The sequence below is a fragment of the Bufo bufo genome, chromosome 1 (assembly GCF_905171765.1).
Source record: "Bufo bufo chromosome 1, aBufBuf1.1, whole genome shotgun sequence".
Taxonomy (NCBI): Eukaryota; Metazoa; Chordata; class Amphibia; order Anura; family Bufonidae; genus Bufo; species Bufo bufo.
In genome coordinates this window covers 64,164,593-64,180,208 of record NC_053389.1, presented here as the reverse complement: position 1 = coordinate 64,180,208, position 15,616 = coordinate 64,164,593, and the positions used below count along the sequence as shown (strand labels likewise).

The following is a 15,616-nucleotide window of genomic DNA, read 5'->3' as shown; positions in this document are numbered from 1 at the left end:
GAAGAGCTACTAAACTAGTGCATGAATTGCAGGATAAAACTTACCAGGAAAGATTAAAGGACCTTAACATGTATAGCTTGGAAAAAAGACGAGACAGAGGGGATATGATAGAAACTTTTAAATACATAAAGGGAATCAACAAGGTAAAACAGAAGAGAATATTTAAAAGAAGAAAAACTGCTACAAGAGGACATAGTTTTAAATTAGAGGGGCAAAGGTTTAAAAGTAATATCAGGAAGTATTACTTTACTGAGAGAGTAGTGGGTGCATGGAATAGCCTTCCTGCAGAACTGGTAGCTGCAAATACAGTGAAGGAGTTTAAGCATGCATGGGATAGGCATAAGGCCATCCTTCATATAAGATAGGGCCAGGGGCTAGTCATAGTATTCAGTATATTGGGCAGACTAGATGGGCCAAATGGTTCTTATCTGCAGACACATTCTATGTTTCTATGTTTCTATAATTCGGCTGTCACTACGCAAGCAAGTGAACATACATCGGGCCATTTGTGCAAGTGCCTCGGAAGGGCTCCCTGCCTCCATCTCCACTGCATAATGCCACAGTGTGTCTGGGTCCTCTGCCTTGTCTTCCTCACCGCCCTGTAGTTCATCTGGCTGCTCCTGCTCCTCCTCTCCTGTCACCTGTGTGTAAAAACCACTCATTTCGCTACAAATTGCTTGTGCTCCAATGTCCTCCTCTTCCAGTTCAGCCCCCACAGGGCTCATGTGGCCATGAGATGTAGGAGCCACATCTCCAGTCCCCTGACTAGCCAGATTTACCAGCATTTGTTCCAGGACATGAAGCAGTGGAATGACGTTCTTCATCCCGTAGTCCTGGCGACTGACAAATAATGTGGCCTCCTCAAAGGGCCTGAGTGTTGATCACGAGTATTCTAATTGCGAATTTTTATCGCGAATATAGGAAGTTTGAAAATTTGCAAATATTTGGAATATAGTAATATATATTCGTAATTTTGAATATTCGAGATTTTTTTTATTACTAATTTTCGTAATGCGAATTTTTATCCCGAATTTTTCAATTGCCGAGTAAAAACATGATTCCTCCCTGTTTCTTGCTTGTGGGCCAATGACTCATTGGCCCACAAGCAAGAAGCAGAGAGGAATCATGACTTTAAATGGGAAAAATGATGAATATTCTAAAAAAAATGAATATATAGCACTATATCGAATATATTAGTTTTTTTCGAATATTCGTAATATTCTAAAACAAGAATTTATAGCAATATAGCGCATATTCGAAAAAAACGAATATAGAGCAATTTAGCTAATATGGTGCTATAATATTCTTTAATAGTTGTAATTTTTTTCTCATCTGAAGTTCAGATTGGAAAAAAATTATAACTATTAAAAAAAAGATTATAGCACTATATTAGCTAAATTGCTCTACATTCGTTTTTTTTTCAGAATATTCGCTGTATTGCTATATATTCTTGTTTTAGAATATTACGAATATTTGAAAAAACTAATATATTCAATATAGTGCTATGACTCATTGGCCCACAAGCAAGAAGCAAGGAGGAATCATGTTTTTACTCGGCAGTTGAAAAATTAGCAATAAAAATTAGCATTACGAAAATTCGCATATTACGCGATCATTACCTTGTCAAGTATAAAAAAATCGGAGAATATAACGAATATTCGAATTCGCGAATATTCAACGAATATTCTACAAAATATTCACGAAATATTGCGAATTCAAATATGACCCCTGCCGCTCATCACTAGGTGTCACGCATGAGCTTCCACTGGCTGACATCGAAGTTACACAGAGAAGTATTCCTGTCTGCTTGGATCATCAAGAAATCGTTTATGGCCTTTCTCTGTTCGTATAGTCGGTCCAACATATGGAGGGTGGAATTCCAACGGGTGGAAACGTGGCATATCAGCCTATGTTGGGGTCTGCTGTTCTACGAGTGGCTGAAGTGCATGCAAAGTTTCCTGGCCATTTTTAGGATGTCTTGCAGATGGGTGGAAGACTTCAGGAACTGCTTGACAACCAGATTGAACACATGTGCCATGCAGGGCGCATGGCCCAGCCCTCCATGACACAGTGCCGACACCATGTTCTTCCCGTTGTTAGTCACCATGGTTCCGATTCTGAGTTGTCGCGGAGAAAACCAGGATTCGATTTCTTGATGAAGGACACGGAGCAGTTCCTCCCCTGTGTGACTCCGTTCACCCAGGAAAACCAGGTGCAGAACAGCATGAGACCGCTGTGCCCTGCACATGTGGTATTCTGGAAGGGCGCTGTGAATTGTCCCTGCAGTGGAGGCTGAGGACACGGTGGAGGATGAGGAGGCAGAGAGATTGTCGCAGGACCAACGGCGTGAGAACGTGGAGGCAGAAGCTTTGTTACCTGGCCAAGTTGCTGGTGTGCCTATGCAGGAACCACATTCACTCAGTGGACCGTAAAGGACATGTATTGTCCCTGACCGTAGTTACAGCTCCACACGTCGGCGCTGCCGTACACTTTGGCAGACACCAACAGGCTCAAGGACTGGCCCACCTTCTGGTCTACATGTGTGTGCATGTCCCACAGGTTGATTTTAATTAGTGTTAGTATTTAGCTTGGCCTGCTCCCCCCCACTCACTGAAGCCATCTGGCACCAGGAGAGAGATAGTGTGTGGACTCTCATTGCAGTCCTTGGTGACCATGTGGCGCCAGGGGTGGTGTGGCGTGGGCCCGGCGTGCATGCTGGTAACTGCTTTCCCTGGATATAATGGAGGCCATTTTGGCACCGAAAATGACGGAAATTCAGGCGGATCCAGCATGTAAGTGGAACCTACACTTTCTGAATTTTATGATAGCCGCTATGGCACATAACAGGTATATTTAGTGTTAGGAACCCGTCTAACTAGAGATTGCCTTGACGTTCGGCAGACGGGCTCAAATAATTTTGTACAAAACGATTTGCCAAGTATCTCTAACTTATTAGTTCAGCATTTGCTATTATGATGCAATTTTGTACCTTATTTGATTTGCAGTGAGCTGTTGCATTGCTTGTTTTGTTTAACAGACATGTGTGTGCAGGGATTGTACTGCCTTTTTGGCAACAAAATGATGGCTTGGCTTGTGCCGAGCCGAGGTGGCGAGTGCCATCAGTTCTCTGAAAGGTGCAGAGTTCACCACTTGGAAAGGAAGGGACTGCAGCTCCAGCAACTTGGACAGGAGCACATCCAGCTTCTGCGCCGTTGCTGTATAGTGGAGCTGAGCCCACAGTATATAATACTTCTCTGGCTGAGGGAACAGAAAAGGACAGAGGCAGGTTGAGGACAGGTGAGGGCACAGGGCCTGTTCCCGGGCCATGCCAACTAAGGGTTGTGTCTGATGAACCCACTGACTCGTGTCTGGGGGTGTCTGATGTCACTTAGGACAATGTGGATGACCGAGTCAATTCAAGAACCGCTGGGTTGCTGTTCAAGACACGACCGCTCAGGCCTCTCACTGCGAGCTCAGGCCGGGAGCTCAGGCCTCTCACTGTGAATCCTGCTGCCAAGTCCCCTTACTCTGCTGCGACAAGTGCCTGCGCCAGAAACATTTAGGCCTCTGCGAGTCCCCTGTGCAGGGCCTGGCACTTCTCTGTCTGACAAACTGTTAGATCAAATAAATAAATAAAAAGGAAATTAAAACACCCCAAAAAAGTCTGTAATTTTCTCACTTTACCACACAACGGCTAATAAGCCCTTTGTTTCCCCCCACTAATATAATCCAAAAAGGGCTATAATTTTCTCACTTCACCACACAACAGCAAATACTTTTTTGTGCCAATAATACACGCGAAAAAGGGCTTTAGAACATATAACTGCACCGCTAAACGGCAAATAGGCCCTTATTTTTTTCCCACTTATACACAACACAAAAGGCTTTAGAACATATAACTACACCTCTGAACGGCAAATAGGCCCTTCTTTTCCACTTATACACTCCACAAAAGGCTTTAGAACATATAACTGCACCGATGAACGGCAAAAATATTTTTCTTTTTTCCACTTATACACTCCACAAAAGGTCTTTAGAACATATAACTGCACCGCTGAACGGCAATTAGGCCCTTATTTTTTTCCACTTATACACACCACAAAAGGTCTTTAGAACATATAACTGCACCGCTGAATGGCAATTAGGCCCTTATTTTTTTCCACTTATACACAACACAAAAGGCTTTAGAACATATAACTGCACCACTGAATAGCAAATATATTTTCTTTTTTCCACTTATACACTCCACAAAAGGGCTTTAGAACATATAACTGCACTGCTGAACGGCAAATAGGCCCTTATTTTTTTCCACTTATACACAACAAAAAAGGCTTTAAAACATATAACTGCACCGCTGAACGACAAATATATTTTCCTTTTTTAACTTATACACTCCACAAAAGGCTTTAGACCATATAACTGCACCGCTGAGCGGCAAATATATTTTTCTTTTTTCCACTTTAACTAGTGTTGAGCGAACGAACCCAAACTGTAAAGTTCGGGTCCTCACTGAACTTTTTGGTACCTGGACCCGAACCCGAACTTCGCCGGAAAAGTTTGGGTTCGAGTTCAGTGTTCGGGCATTAAATAAAGCTTGTTGAAAGGCTGCAGGGCAGCCAATCAACAAGCTTTTAAACTGTGTGCCCTTAGAAGCCATCACAGCCATGCCTACTAATGGCATGGCTGTGATTGGCCGGTGCATCATGTGACCCAGCCTCTATATAAGCTGGATCATGTGTAGCACCGCCCATCAGCTCTCAGTAGTGAAGGGACAGAAAGCAGGCAGCTGAAGTGAAGGAAAGTGCAATTTTTTTGTGTGTGCAATACACCATCTTTGCACCCCTGACACAGAAAGCTAATCATAAATCTGGCTGTTAATTCTGTGGATGACCTACAGCGATTTATTTTGTGGGTGCAATGCAACATTGTACTTTGTACCCCTGACACACAAATATAATAGTTAATCCGTCTGTTAGTTAGGTGCATGTCGTATACCGATTTATTGCGTGAAGTACACCTGCACTGCATACGTGACAGGGAAATTGATATAGTTAATCCGTCTGTTAGTTAGGCGCACGTCATATACCCATTTATTGTGTGAAGTACACCTGCACTGCATACGTGACAGGGAAATTAATATAGTTAATCCGTCTGTTAGTACAGTGGGTGACCTTAAAGAATGAGGAGAGCATTAAATAAGGGACGTGGCCCTGGTCGTGGTGCTGCTGGTGTTGGTGGAGCTCCTGTTGCAGGGAAAGGATGTGGTCGATCTGTGCCAGCTACACGCCCAAATGAGACACCTTCTTCAGGTGCACGTAGGCGACAGAACGTTCAGTGTTATTTTGTAGGCACGAATGGTGAGGCCAGAACAAGTAGAGGAGGTTGTAGATTAGGTGGCTGACAGTGCCTCCAGTTCCTTCACATTGTCTCCCACCTGGTCCCCTGCTGAAAGCGCAGAATTGGCACCTGCAGCCCATGGGCATCAGTCTTTCACCTCACCCCCTTGCAAATCAGCCAAGCAGTCTGAGCCCCAAGTCATGCAGCAGTCTTTTATGCTTTTTGATAACTCTGCTGGCAGAGTTTCCGAGGGCCATCCACATAGCCCTGCCCCATAAGTGGAAGAGATTGAGTGCACTGATGCCCAATCACTTATGTTTCAGGGTGTGGACATGGGAAGACCACCACAGCACGTCTCTGATGATGACAATACACAGGTGCCAACTGCGGCGGCTTTCTGCAGTGTGCAGACCGGCGAGGAGGGCAGGGGTGAAGAGTAGGTGGAAGATGATGTGGAGGATGATGAGGTCCTAGACTCCACATGGAATCAAGGTCATGCGAGTGACGTGTGCAGTTCGGAGGAAGAGGTGATGGTTACACAGCACCAGCCGCACAGCAAAAGAGGGAGCAGTGTGCAAAAGCAGAGTGGCCGTCCCCTAGCCAGTATGCCTGGTACTGCCCACCGCACCCAAGGACTGAGCCCGCCAAAGCCAACTCCAAGGAGTTCCCTGGCATGGCAGTTCTTCAGACAATGTGATGATGACAAAACGCGAGCAGTGATGGACGAACATCGGCCGGGACGGTTCGCGAACGCGATCATATGTTCGCGAACGCGATCATATGTTCGCGAACAGCAAGTGCGCGGCGGGCCCCGATGACTTTAATGGCAGGCGAATCTGAAAAACCATCAGCTCATATTTGCAGCCACCAAATACTTAGTAAAAGTGTACAAATGGTATCACACCAGTAGAAATGATTTGTTCCAATGTCGTTTGTCACTCTCTGTAGCTGAGGTAACGCAGCAAAACCGCAACTAAAGCTGCACTACCCAAATGCACTATATAGAAAGTATATAATTGGTATATAACATCCCTGCTTCAATCAGCTTTTTCAGAGGGCAACTAGTAAATCACACCAGTAGAAATTATTTGTTCCAATGGCGTTTGTCACTCTGTGTAGCTGAGGTAACGCAGCTAAACCGCAAGCAAATGCTGTACTAACTAAATGCACTATATAGAAAGTATATTATTGGTATATAACACCCCTGCTTCAATCAGTTTTTTTAGGGGGCAACTGGTATATCCCACCAGTAGAAAATATTTGTTCCAATAGCGTTTGTCCCTCTGTGTAGCTGCAGTATAGCAGCAGAACCGCAAACAACTGCTGCACAATACAAATGCACTATAATATACTTTCTATGTTAGAAAGTATATTATAATTATATTACACCCCTCACTAAGTCACACCTATCGATAGCACACCTATACCAGTCCTTAAAAGTACTTTTGTTGCCCTATTATCTAGCATTTAGTGTCCCTAACAGTCTGTCCCTGCTCCACACAGCAACCTCTCCCTACACTGGCAAAAGACTGAATGTAAAATGGCGGCCAGATCAGGTTTATTTATAAGGTAGGGGGTATGTCCATGTGCTGAAACGTCTCAATTGGCTGTCCTGTACCACCTGATAGATGTGTCATAGGTCAAAGTTCTTAACAATGTAAAAGAATATGGCGCCGGCGGACATCGCCATATGTTCGCCCATTTGGCGAATTGCGAACAAGCAAAGTTCGCCACGAAACGAACGCCGGGCGAACCGCAAGGCTATCTCTACACGCGAGTGGTTTGCACGCTGTGCAGACAGAGCCTGAAGCGAGGCATACAGTAAATGTTCTAAACCTGAGCACCACCTGCATGACCAGGCATCTAAATACAAAGCAGGAGCTGCAGTGGAGTACACACCTCCAAAACCACAAAAGATCTCAGGCTCCTCCAGGTCCCTCTTCGGCTGCAGTCTCGGCCTCTTCCTCCCCCTCTGGAGTGACAGTGGCACCTGCCACCCTGCAAACAGAGGATGTGGCAGCAACGCCACCACGTCCGTCACCGTCACTAAACATCTCCACAATGTCCCATGGAAGCGCTCAGCTGTCCATCTCCCAAACACTGGAGAGAAAGAGGAAGTACCCCCCTAACCAACCGCAATCCCTGGCCCTGAATGCCAGCATTTCAAAATTTCTGGCCTTTGAAATGCTGTCATTCCGTCTGGTGGAGATGGAGACTTTTAAAAAACTTATTGCTGTGGCTGTCCCACAGTACATGGTTCCCGCCGCCACTACTTTTCCAGGCGAGCCATCCCCGCCCTGCAGAACCAAGTGGCGGACAAAATTAGGTGAGCACTGCGCAACGCCATCTGTGGCAAGGTCCACATAACCACCGATATGTGGACCAGTAAGCACAGGCAGGAACGTTATATCTCCCTAACTGCACACTGGGTAAATGCAGAGGTGGCTGGGCCTGAGGCGGACAGCAGTTTGGTGCATGTCCTTCCGCCACCGAGGATTCCAAGACGTTTCTCTTTGCCTCCTGTTGCCTCCTCCTCCTACTCCGCTTCCTCCTCTACCGCCTCCTCATCTGGTCAGCGTAACACCTTAACCACCAACGTCAGCACAGCCAGGGGGAAACGACAGCAGGCTGTTTTGAAACTCATTGTGGTGAAAAACCTCACACCGCGCAGGAGCTGTGGACGGGCATGGAACAACAGACTGATGAGTGGTTGGTAACACTGAGCCTCAGGCCCGGCCTGGTGGTGTGCGATAATGGGCGAAATCTCGTAGCAGTTCTGGGCCTAGCCGGTCTCACACACATCCCTTGCCTGGCGCATGTGCTGAATTTGGTGGTGCAGAGGTTCCTGAAAAATTACCCCGATATGTCAGAGCTGCTGCAGAAAGTGTGGTCCGTCTGTGCGCGCTTTCGGCATTCTCACCCTGCTGCTGCTTGCCTGTCTGCGCTGCAGTGTAACTTTGACCTCCCCACTCACCGCCTCATATGCGACGTGCCCACAAGGTGGAACCCCACCTTGCACATGCTGGAGAGACTGTGCAAGCAGAAACAGGCGATAGTGGAGTTTCAGCTGCAGCACGCACGGGTGAGTCACTCTGTGAAACATCACCATTTCACCACCGAGTGGGCCTCCATGCTGGGACTTGTGTGCCGTGTTGCTCTGTTTAGAGTACTCCACCAACATGGCTAGTGCCGAAGATGCAGTCCCCAGCGTTACTATCCCACTTCTATGTCTCCTTGAAAAAACGCTTTGGGCGATGATGGAAGAGGATGTGGCACAGGGGGAAGAGGAGGAGGAAGAGGGATCATTTCCATGGTTATCAGGCCAGTCATTCACAAGTGGCTCGGAGGGTGGGTTCCTGCACCAACAGAGGCCAGGTACACAATTGTCCAGCCACGGCACAGTTCTGGAGGATGAGGAGGAGGAGGATGATGATGAGGAGGAACCGTGTTCACAGCAGGGTGACACCCAAAGCAGCTCATTGGCATCACTGGGGCGCGGCTGGGGGGATACAGAGGACACAGACGATACACCTCCCACAGAGGACAGCTTGTCGTTGCCTCTGGGCAACCTGGCACACATGAGGGACTACATGCTGCAGTGCCTGTGCAACAACCGCCGAGATGCCCACATTCTAACCAGTGCTGATTACTGGGTGGCCACCCTGCTGGATCACCGCTACAAGTACAACGTGCCGTCCTTAATTCCGTCACTGGAGAGTGATCGGAAGATGCGCGAGTACAAGCGCACACTGGTAGACACGCTGCTAATGGCATTCCCACCTGACAGCGGGGGCACAGTGGAAGCCCAAGGTAAAGGCAGAGGAGGAGGAAGAAGTGGCCAACGCAGCTGGGGCAACGACAGCACCTCAGAAGGGAGGGTTAGCATGGCCGAAATGTGGAAAAGCTTTGTCAGCACGCCACAACCACCACCACCAGCTGATATGGAACGTTTTAGCAGGAGGCAGCATTTCAGCAACATGGTGGAACAGTACATGTGCACACGCCTACACGTACTGACTGATGGGTCTGCCCCATTCAACTTCTGGGTTTCCAAATTGGGCACATGGACTGAGCTTGTCCTTTTACGCCTTGGAGGTGCTGGCCTGCCCTGCGGCCAGTGTATTGTCCGAACGTGTGTTCAGCACGGCAGGGGGGGTGATCACAGACAAGCGCAGCCGCCTGTCCACAGCCAATGTGGACAAGCTCACGTTCATTAAAATGAACCAGGCATGGATCCCATAGGACTTGTCCGTACCTTGTGCAGAATAGAAAAGTATACCGGCCGCACCCAGATATTGCTATACTCTAGCGGACTTTCTCTTTGTTTTCTTTTTTATATTTCCCAATGTTTTGGGCTCTTCCAAAATTTATTTAAAAAAATAAAAAATAAAAAAATAAATAAAAAACATACAAAAATAGTGTTGGCTACCTCCTCCTCCACCACGTCCACCTACAATGCCACGTCCACTGCCTCCTCAACCTCCTACTCCACTGTGACCTCCGCCTCCTAGTTCAAGATCATTATTTTTAACTTTTTTTTTAATTCTATGTTATTTTAATTAATTTCCCTATCCACATTTGTTTGCAGGGCAATTGTCCTGCTCTTATCCCTATTTTGCTTCCTTTTGCAGCCCTCTAGCACTTTCTATTACTTTTTTAAAGTAATTTTAGTGCCCCAAAGATCGGGTCTCCATTGACTTCAATGGGGTTCGGGGTCACGTTTTGTTCAAGTTCGGGTCCCAAACCTGAACTTTGCGGCGAAGTTCGGCCGAACCCGGCGAACCCGGCGAACCCGAACTTCCAGGTATTCGCTAAAACCTACATATAACTGCACTGCTGAACGGCAAATATATTTTTCTTTTTGCCACTTATACACTTCACAAAAGGGCTTTAGAACATATAACTGCACCGCTGAACGGCAAATAGGCCCTTATTTTTTTCAACTTATACACGACACAAAAGGCTTTAGAACATATAACTGCACTGCTGAACGTCAAATATATTTTTCTTTTTTCCACTTACCGTATACACTCCACAAAAGGCTTTAGAACATATAACTGCACTGCTGAACGGCAAATTTATTTTTCTTTTTTCCTCTTATACACTCCACAAAAGGGCTTTAGAACACATAACTGCACCGCATAAAGGCAAATATATTTATCTTTTTTCCACTTATATACTCTACAAAAGGGTTTTAGAACATATAACTACACCGCTGAACAGCAAATAGGCCCTTATTTTTTCCACTTATAAACAACACAAAAGGATTTAAAACTTGTAACTGCACCACTAAACGGCAAATAGGCCCTTTTTTCCCCACTTATACAAAACACAAAAGGCTTTAGAACATATAACTGCACCGCTGAACAGCAAATAGGATCTTATTTTTTTCCACTTATACATGACACAAAAGGCTTTAGAACATATAACTGCACCGCTGAACGTCAAATATATTTTTCTTTTTTTCACTTATACACTCCACAAAAGGGCATTAGAACATATAACTACACAGATGAACGGAAAATAGGCCCTTATTTTTTTCCACGATGAACCGGAAAAGGACGGTGATCGGTGGTGTGATTACACACCACCAATCACAGTCCGAGCATTTGGGGGAGGCGGTGCTGTCCTTGGTGCTGGCGGTGCTGTCCTTGGTGCTGATTGGTGCGGGGTGAGAGGCGGGAGATTCAAACTCCCGGCGCTCCTCTCTCCCCTCCTCTTCCTGCTGCTGCACCTGCACCGTCCTGCACCGTCCTCACCAGCTCCTGCGAACCCCCCGTCGGCACCCATCACCCTCCTGCACCCATCACCCTCCAGGTAGGTTAGGGTCAGTGAGGGAGAGGCACGATTAGGCAGGGATAGAAGGGAGAGTTAGTTAGGGAGGGAAAAAACTTTATCTGATTTATTGTCTCTGGTGGTCTCTGGTGGTTGGGGTCCACAGCACTTAGCTGTGAGACCCTAGACCCACCCAGGGGTGCTGCCACTTGCCCCCCCACCACTTTTTTTTGCGTGCGCTGACTAGCGTATCGCCCACCCCACAGCTGATCAGCGGATCAGCAAGTTTGAACTTTTTTGTTTTCTAACACTTGTCCATTTTTTTTTACTAAAAAGTACGTGAACACCCGTGCCCCCAAACACACACACATACAATAAAGTTTTACACGCACGCACATACACACGCACACACACATACCCATGGACCGCCGGATGTACTTGGTGGAGGAGGCATACGCCCAGCTTGCTCCGACTCCGAGAGCCCCAGTGAGGATGAGAATGACCCCACGTTCCTCTTGTCATCCGCATCCTCCTCATCATCATCTGATGACGACGAGCCCCCAAGGCGGCGGGGACGCCGCCAGGCGGAGCCAGGGGCCCCACATGCTAGGGACCCTGTGGCCCACACCAGTACGAGCCGCCCTGGGGCTTGTACTGGTTTCCCGGCCCACCAAATAAGCCCACCGGAGCCCCCTACCGGTGAACTTAGCTGGTGTCCCCCAATGGATTTTGAGCCCGAGATTCCGGATTTTGTTGGCAATCCAGGAATCCAGATTCCCACAGTCGGCTTCACTGAAATTGACTTTTTTAGTTTTTTTTTTTCAGTGACCCATTTGTGAATCTGATGGTGGAGCAGACGAACCTGTACGCCTAACAGTTCGTTGCTCAACAGCCGGGCTCCTTTTTGGCTAGACCCGGTGGCTGGACGCCGGTCAGTGCAGCCGAGATGAAGACGTTTTGGGGCCTCGTGCTGCACATGGGTCTAGTGCAAAAACCCAGTGTCAGGCAATACTAGAGTGGGGACATCCTCTACCAGACCGCAGTCTACTTGGTACAGGTTGCCTTGTACAACGCTTTTGTACTATCCCGAAGTGCTGGCAGCACAGGGACATTCCTCCAATTCTATGAGGCAGTCCTCAAGGACCTGAGTTTTTCAGACCGGGAAAGAGCAGGCCGGAGTACCTCGGGAATTGGAGGCACCCCGATCGTCCCTGGCCAACATTTTCCAGCTGTGGTCCACCATACTGGAAAGAAGGGACGAACCCAAAAAAAGTGCAGAGTGTGGCACAGGAGGTGGATACGGAAGGACACCACCACTCAGTGTGACACTTGCCCCGATCATCCGGGCCTCTGCGTTATCGATTGCTTCAGGGAGTATCACACTTCCATGGAGTACTAAATTTTTATAATCCCCAACAGTCCCCTAGAGAACATAAAAAACTATGGCTCTCAGACTTTGGAGACACGAAACCAAATTTCTCCCCCAAAAATATTAGTTTTAGTGCAAGCATCCTCAAATTGCGGCCCTCCAGATGTTGTAAAACTATAACTTCCAGCATGCCCAGACAACCTACAGCTATCAGCAGGGCATGGTGGGAATTGTAGTTTTACAACATCTGGAGGGCCGCAGTTTGAGGATGCCTGCTTAGTGTCTCCAAAGTCTGAGAGCCATACATATTGGGCATCGCCGTGTCCGTAAAAATCTTCTCTATAAAAATAACATTTAACCCAACCCCCCTGGATGAACAGCGTTAAAAAAAAAAAAGCAAGTTTTTGTCACCTAACATCACAAAAAGTGTAATAGAGAGCGATCAAAATGTAATATGCACCCACAATTAGTGCCAATAAAACCACCATCTCTTTTTGCAAAAAATGAGCCCCTACATTAGATAGTCGCCCAAAAAAGAGAAAACTGTAGCTCCCAGGCTATGGAGATACTAAAATAATTTTTTTTTGTTCCTAAAATGATAATATAGTGTAAAATCTAAATAAATTTTAAAATGTGGACATATTAGGTATCGCCGTGTCCGTAAGAATCTGCCCTATAAAAATAGCATTTGACCAAACCCCTCGGATGAACAGCGTTAAAAATATAAAATAAAAACGGTGCCAAAACACCAATTTTTTGGTAACATTTCCATTTGAATCCTTTTTTTCCGGTAATAAAGCAAGGGTTAACAGCCAAACAAAACTAAATATTTATTGCCCTGATTCTGTAGTTTGCAGAAACACCCCATATGTGGTCGTAAATGGCTATATAGCCACACGGCAGAGAATAGAACGAAGGGAACGCCATATGGTTTCTGGAAGGCAGATTTTGATGGACTCCAAAAAAGTGACCCCATCTAAGAAACTACACCCCTCTAGGTTTTCAAAAGTTACTTTACAAACTTTGTTAACCCTTTAGGTGTTCCACAAAACTAAATGGCGAATGTATAAACAATTTTAGCATTTTAAATTTTTTGTTACCTTGCCTCAAAAAAGTGTAATATAGAGCAACCAAAAATCATATTTACCCTAAAATAGTCCCAAAACAACAACCACCTTATCCCGTAGTTTCCTAGATGGGGTCACTTTTATGGAGTTTCTACTCTAGGGGTGCATCAGGGGGCTTGAAAGGGTACATGGTGTAAATAAACCAGTCCAGCAAAATCTGCCTTCCAAAAACCATATGGCGTTCCCCTTCTTCTATGTCCTGCCGTTTAGCCAAATATGGGATGTTTCTGCAAACTACAGAATCAGGGCAACGCATATTGAGTTTTGTTTGGCTGTTAACCCATTTTTTCCAGTAATAAAGTAAGGGTTAAAATGGAAATTTTTTTTAAAAAATAGAAATTCCAAAATAGTTTAGGACCACATATGGGGGTGTTTCTGCAAACTACAGAATCAAAGCAACCCATATTGAGTTTTGTTTGGCTGTTAACCCTTACTTTATTACTGGAAAAAATTGATAAAAATGGAAAATTTTCCCCAAAAATCGAAATTCTTAAATTTTATGTCCATAAATTTTATTTTCCATGAAGTCTTGTGGAAGACCTAAAGGGTTAACAAAGTTTGTAAAATCACTTTTGAATACCTTGAGGGGTGTAGTTTCTAAAATGGGGTCATTTTTGGGTGGTTTCTATTACGTAAGCCTCACAAAGTGACTTCAGACCTGGACTGGTCCATAAAAAGTGGTATTTGGAAAATTTCTGAAAAATTTCTAAATTTGTTTCTAAACTATGTAACATCCCCAAAAAATAAAATGGCATTACCAAAATTATACAACCATGAAGTAGACATATGGGGAATGTAAAGTCATCACAATTTTTGGGGGTATTACTATGTATTACAGAAGTAGAGAAACGGAAACTTTGAAATTTGCAATTTTTTTCAAATTATGGGTAAATTTGGTATTTTTTTATGCAAAAAAATTTACTTTTTTGACCCAATTTTAGCAGGTCATTAAGTACAATATGTGACGAAAAAACTATCTCAGAACGGCCTGGGTAAGTCAAAGCGTTTTAAAGTTATCAGCACTTAAAGTCCTTAAGGTGAAATAGGGCTGAGTCCTTAAGGGGTTAAGGACATAAAACTGGACCATTAAACGGCAAATAAATTTTTCTTTTTCAACTTATACACAACACAAAAGGCTTTGGAACGTATAACTACACAGCTGAACGGCAAATATATTTTTCTTTTTCCACTTATACACTCCACAAAAGGTTTTAGAACATATAACTGCACCTCTGAACGGCAAATAGGACCTTATTTTTTTCACTTATACACTCCACAAAAGGCTTTAGAACATATAACTGCGCTGCTAAAAGGCAAATATATTGTTCTTTTTTCCACTTATACACTCCACAAAAGGCTTTAGAACATAAAACTGCACAGCTGAAAGGCAATTATATATTTTTTTTTTCCACTTATACACTCCACAAAAGGGCATTAGAACATTTAACTACACCAATGAACGGCAAATAGGCCCTTATTTTTTTCCGCTTATACACGACACAAAAGGCTTAAGGACATAAAACTGCACCGTTAAATGGCAAATATATATATATATTTTCCACTTATACACTACGCAAAAGGCTTTAGAACATATAACTGCACTGCTGAACGTCAAATATATTTTTCTTTTTTTCACTTATACACTCCACAAAAGGCTTTAGAACATATAACTGCACCGCATAACGGCAAATATATTTTTCTTTTTTCCACTTATATACTCTACAAAAGGGTTTTAGAACATATAACTGCACTGCTGAACGGCAAATAGGCCCTTATTTTTTTCAACTTATACACAACACAAAAGGCTTTGGAACATATAACTACACTGCTGAACGGCAAATAGGCCCTTATTTTTTCCACTTATAAACAACACAAAAGGATTTAAAACATGTAGCTGCACCGCTAAACGGCAAATAGGCCCTTCCTTTTTTCCACTTATACAGAACACAAAAGGCTTTAGAACATATAACTGCACAGCTGAACGACAAATATATTTTTCTTTTTCCAC

At 44.9% G+C, this 15,616-nt stretch overlaps 1 protein-coding gene across 1 annotated transcript in view; it reads right to left on the bottom strand.

Annotated features, from left to right (window-relative positions):
* TECTA (tectorin alpha) overlaps positions 1 to 15,616 on the bottom strand; it is a 226,617-nt gene that overhangs the window by 119,587 nt on the left and 91,414 nt on the right. The window lies entirely within an intron of this gene.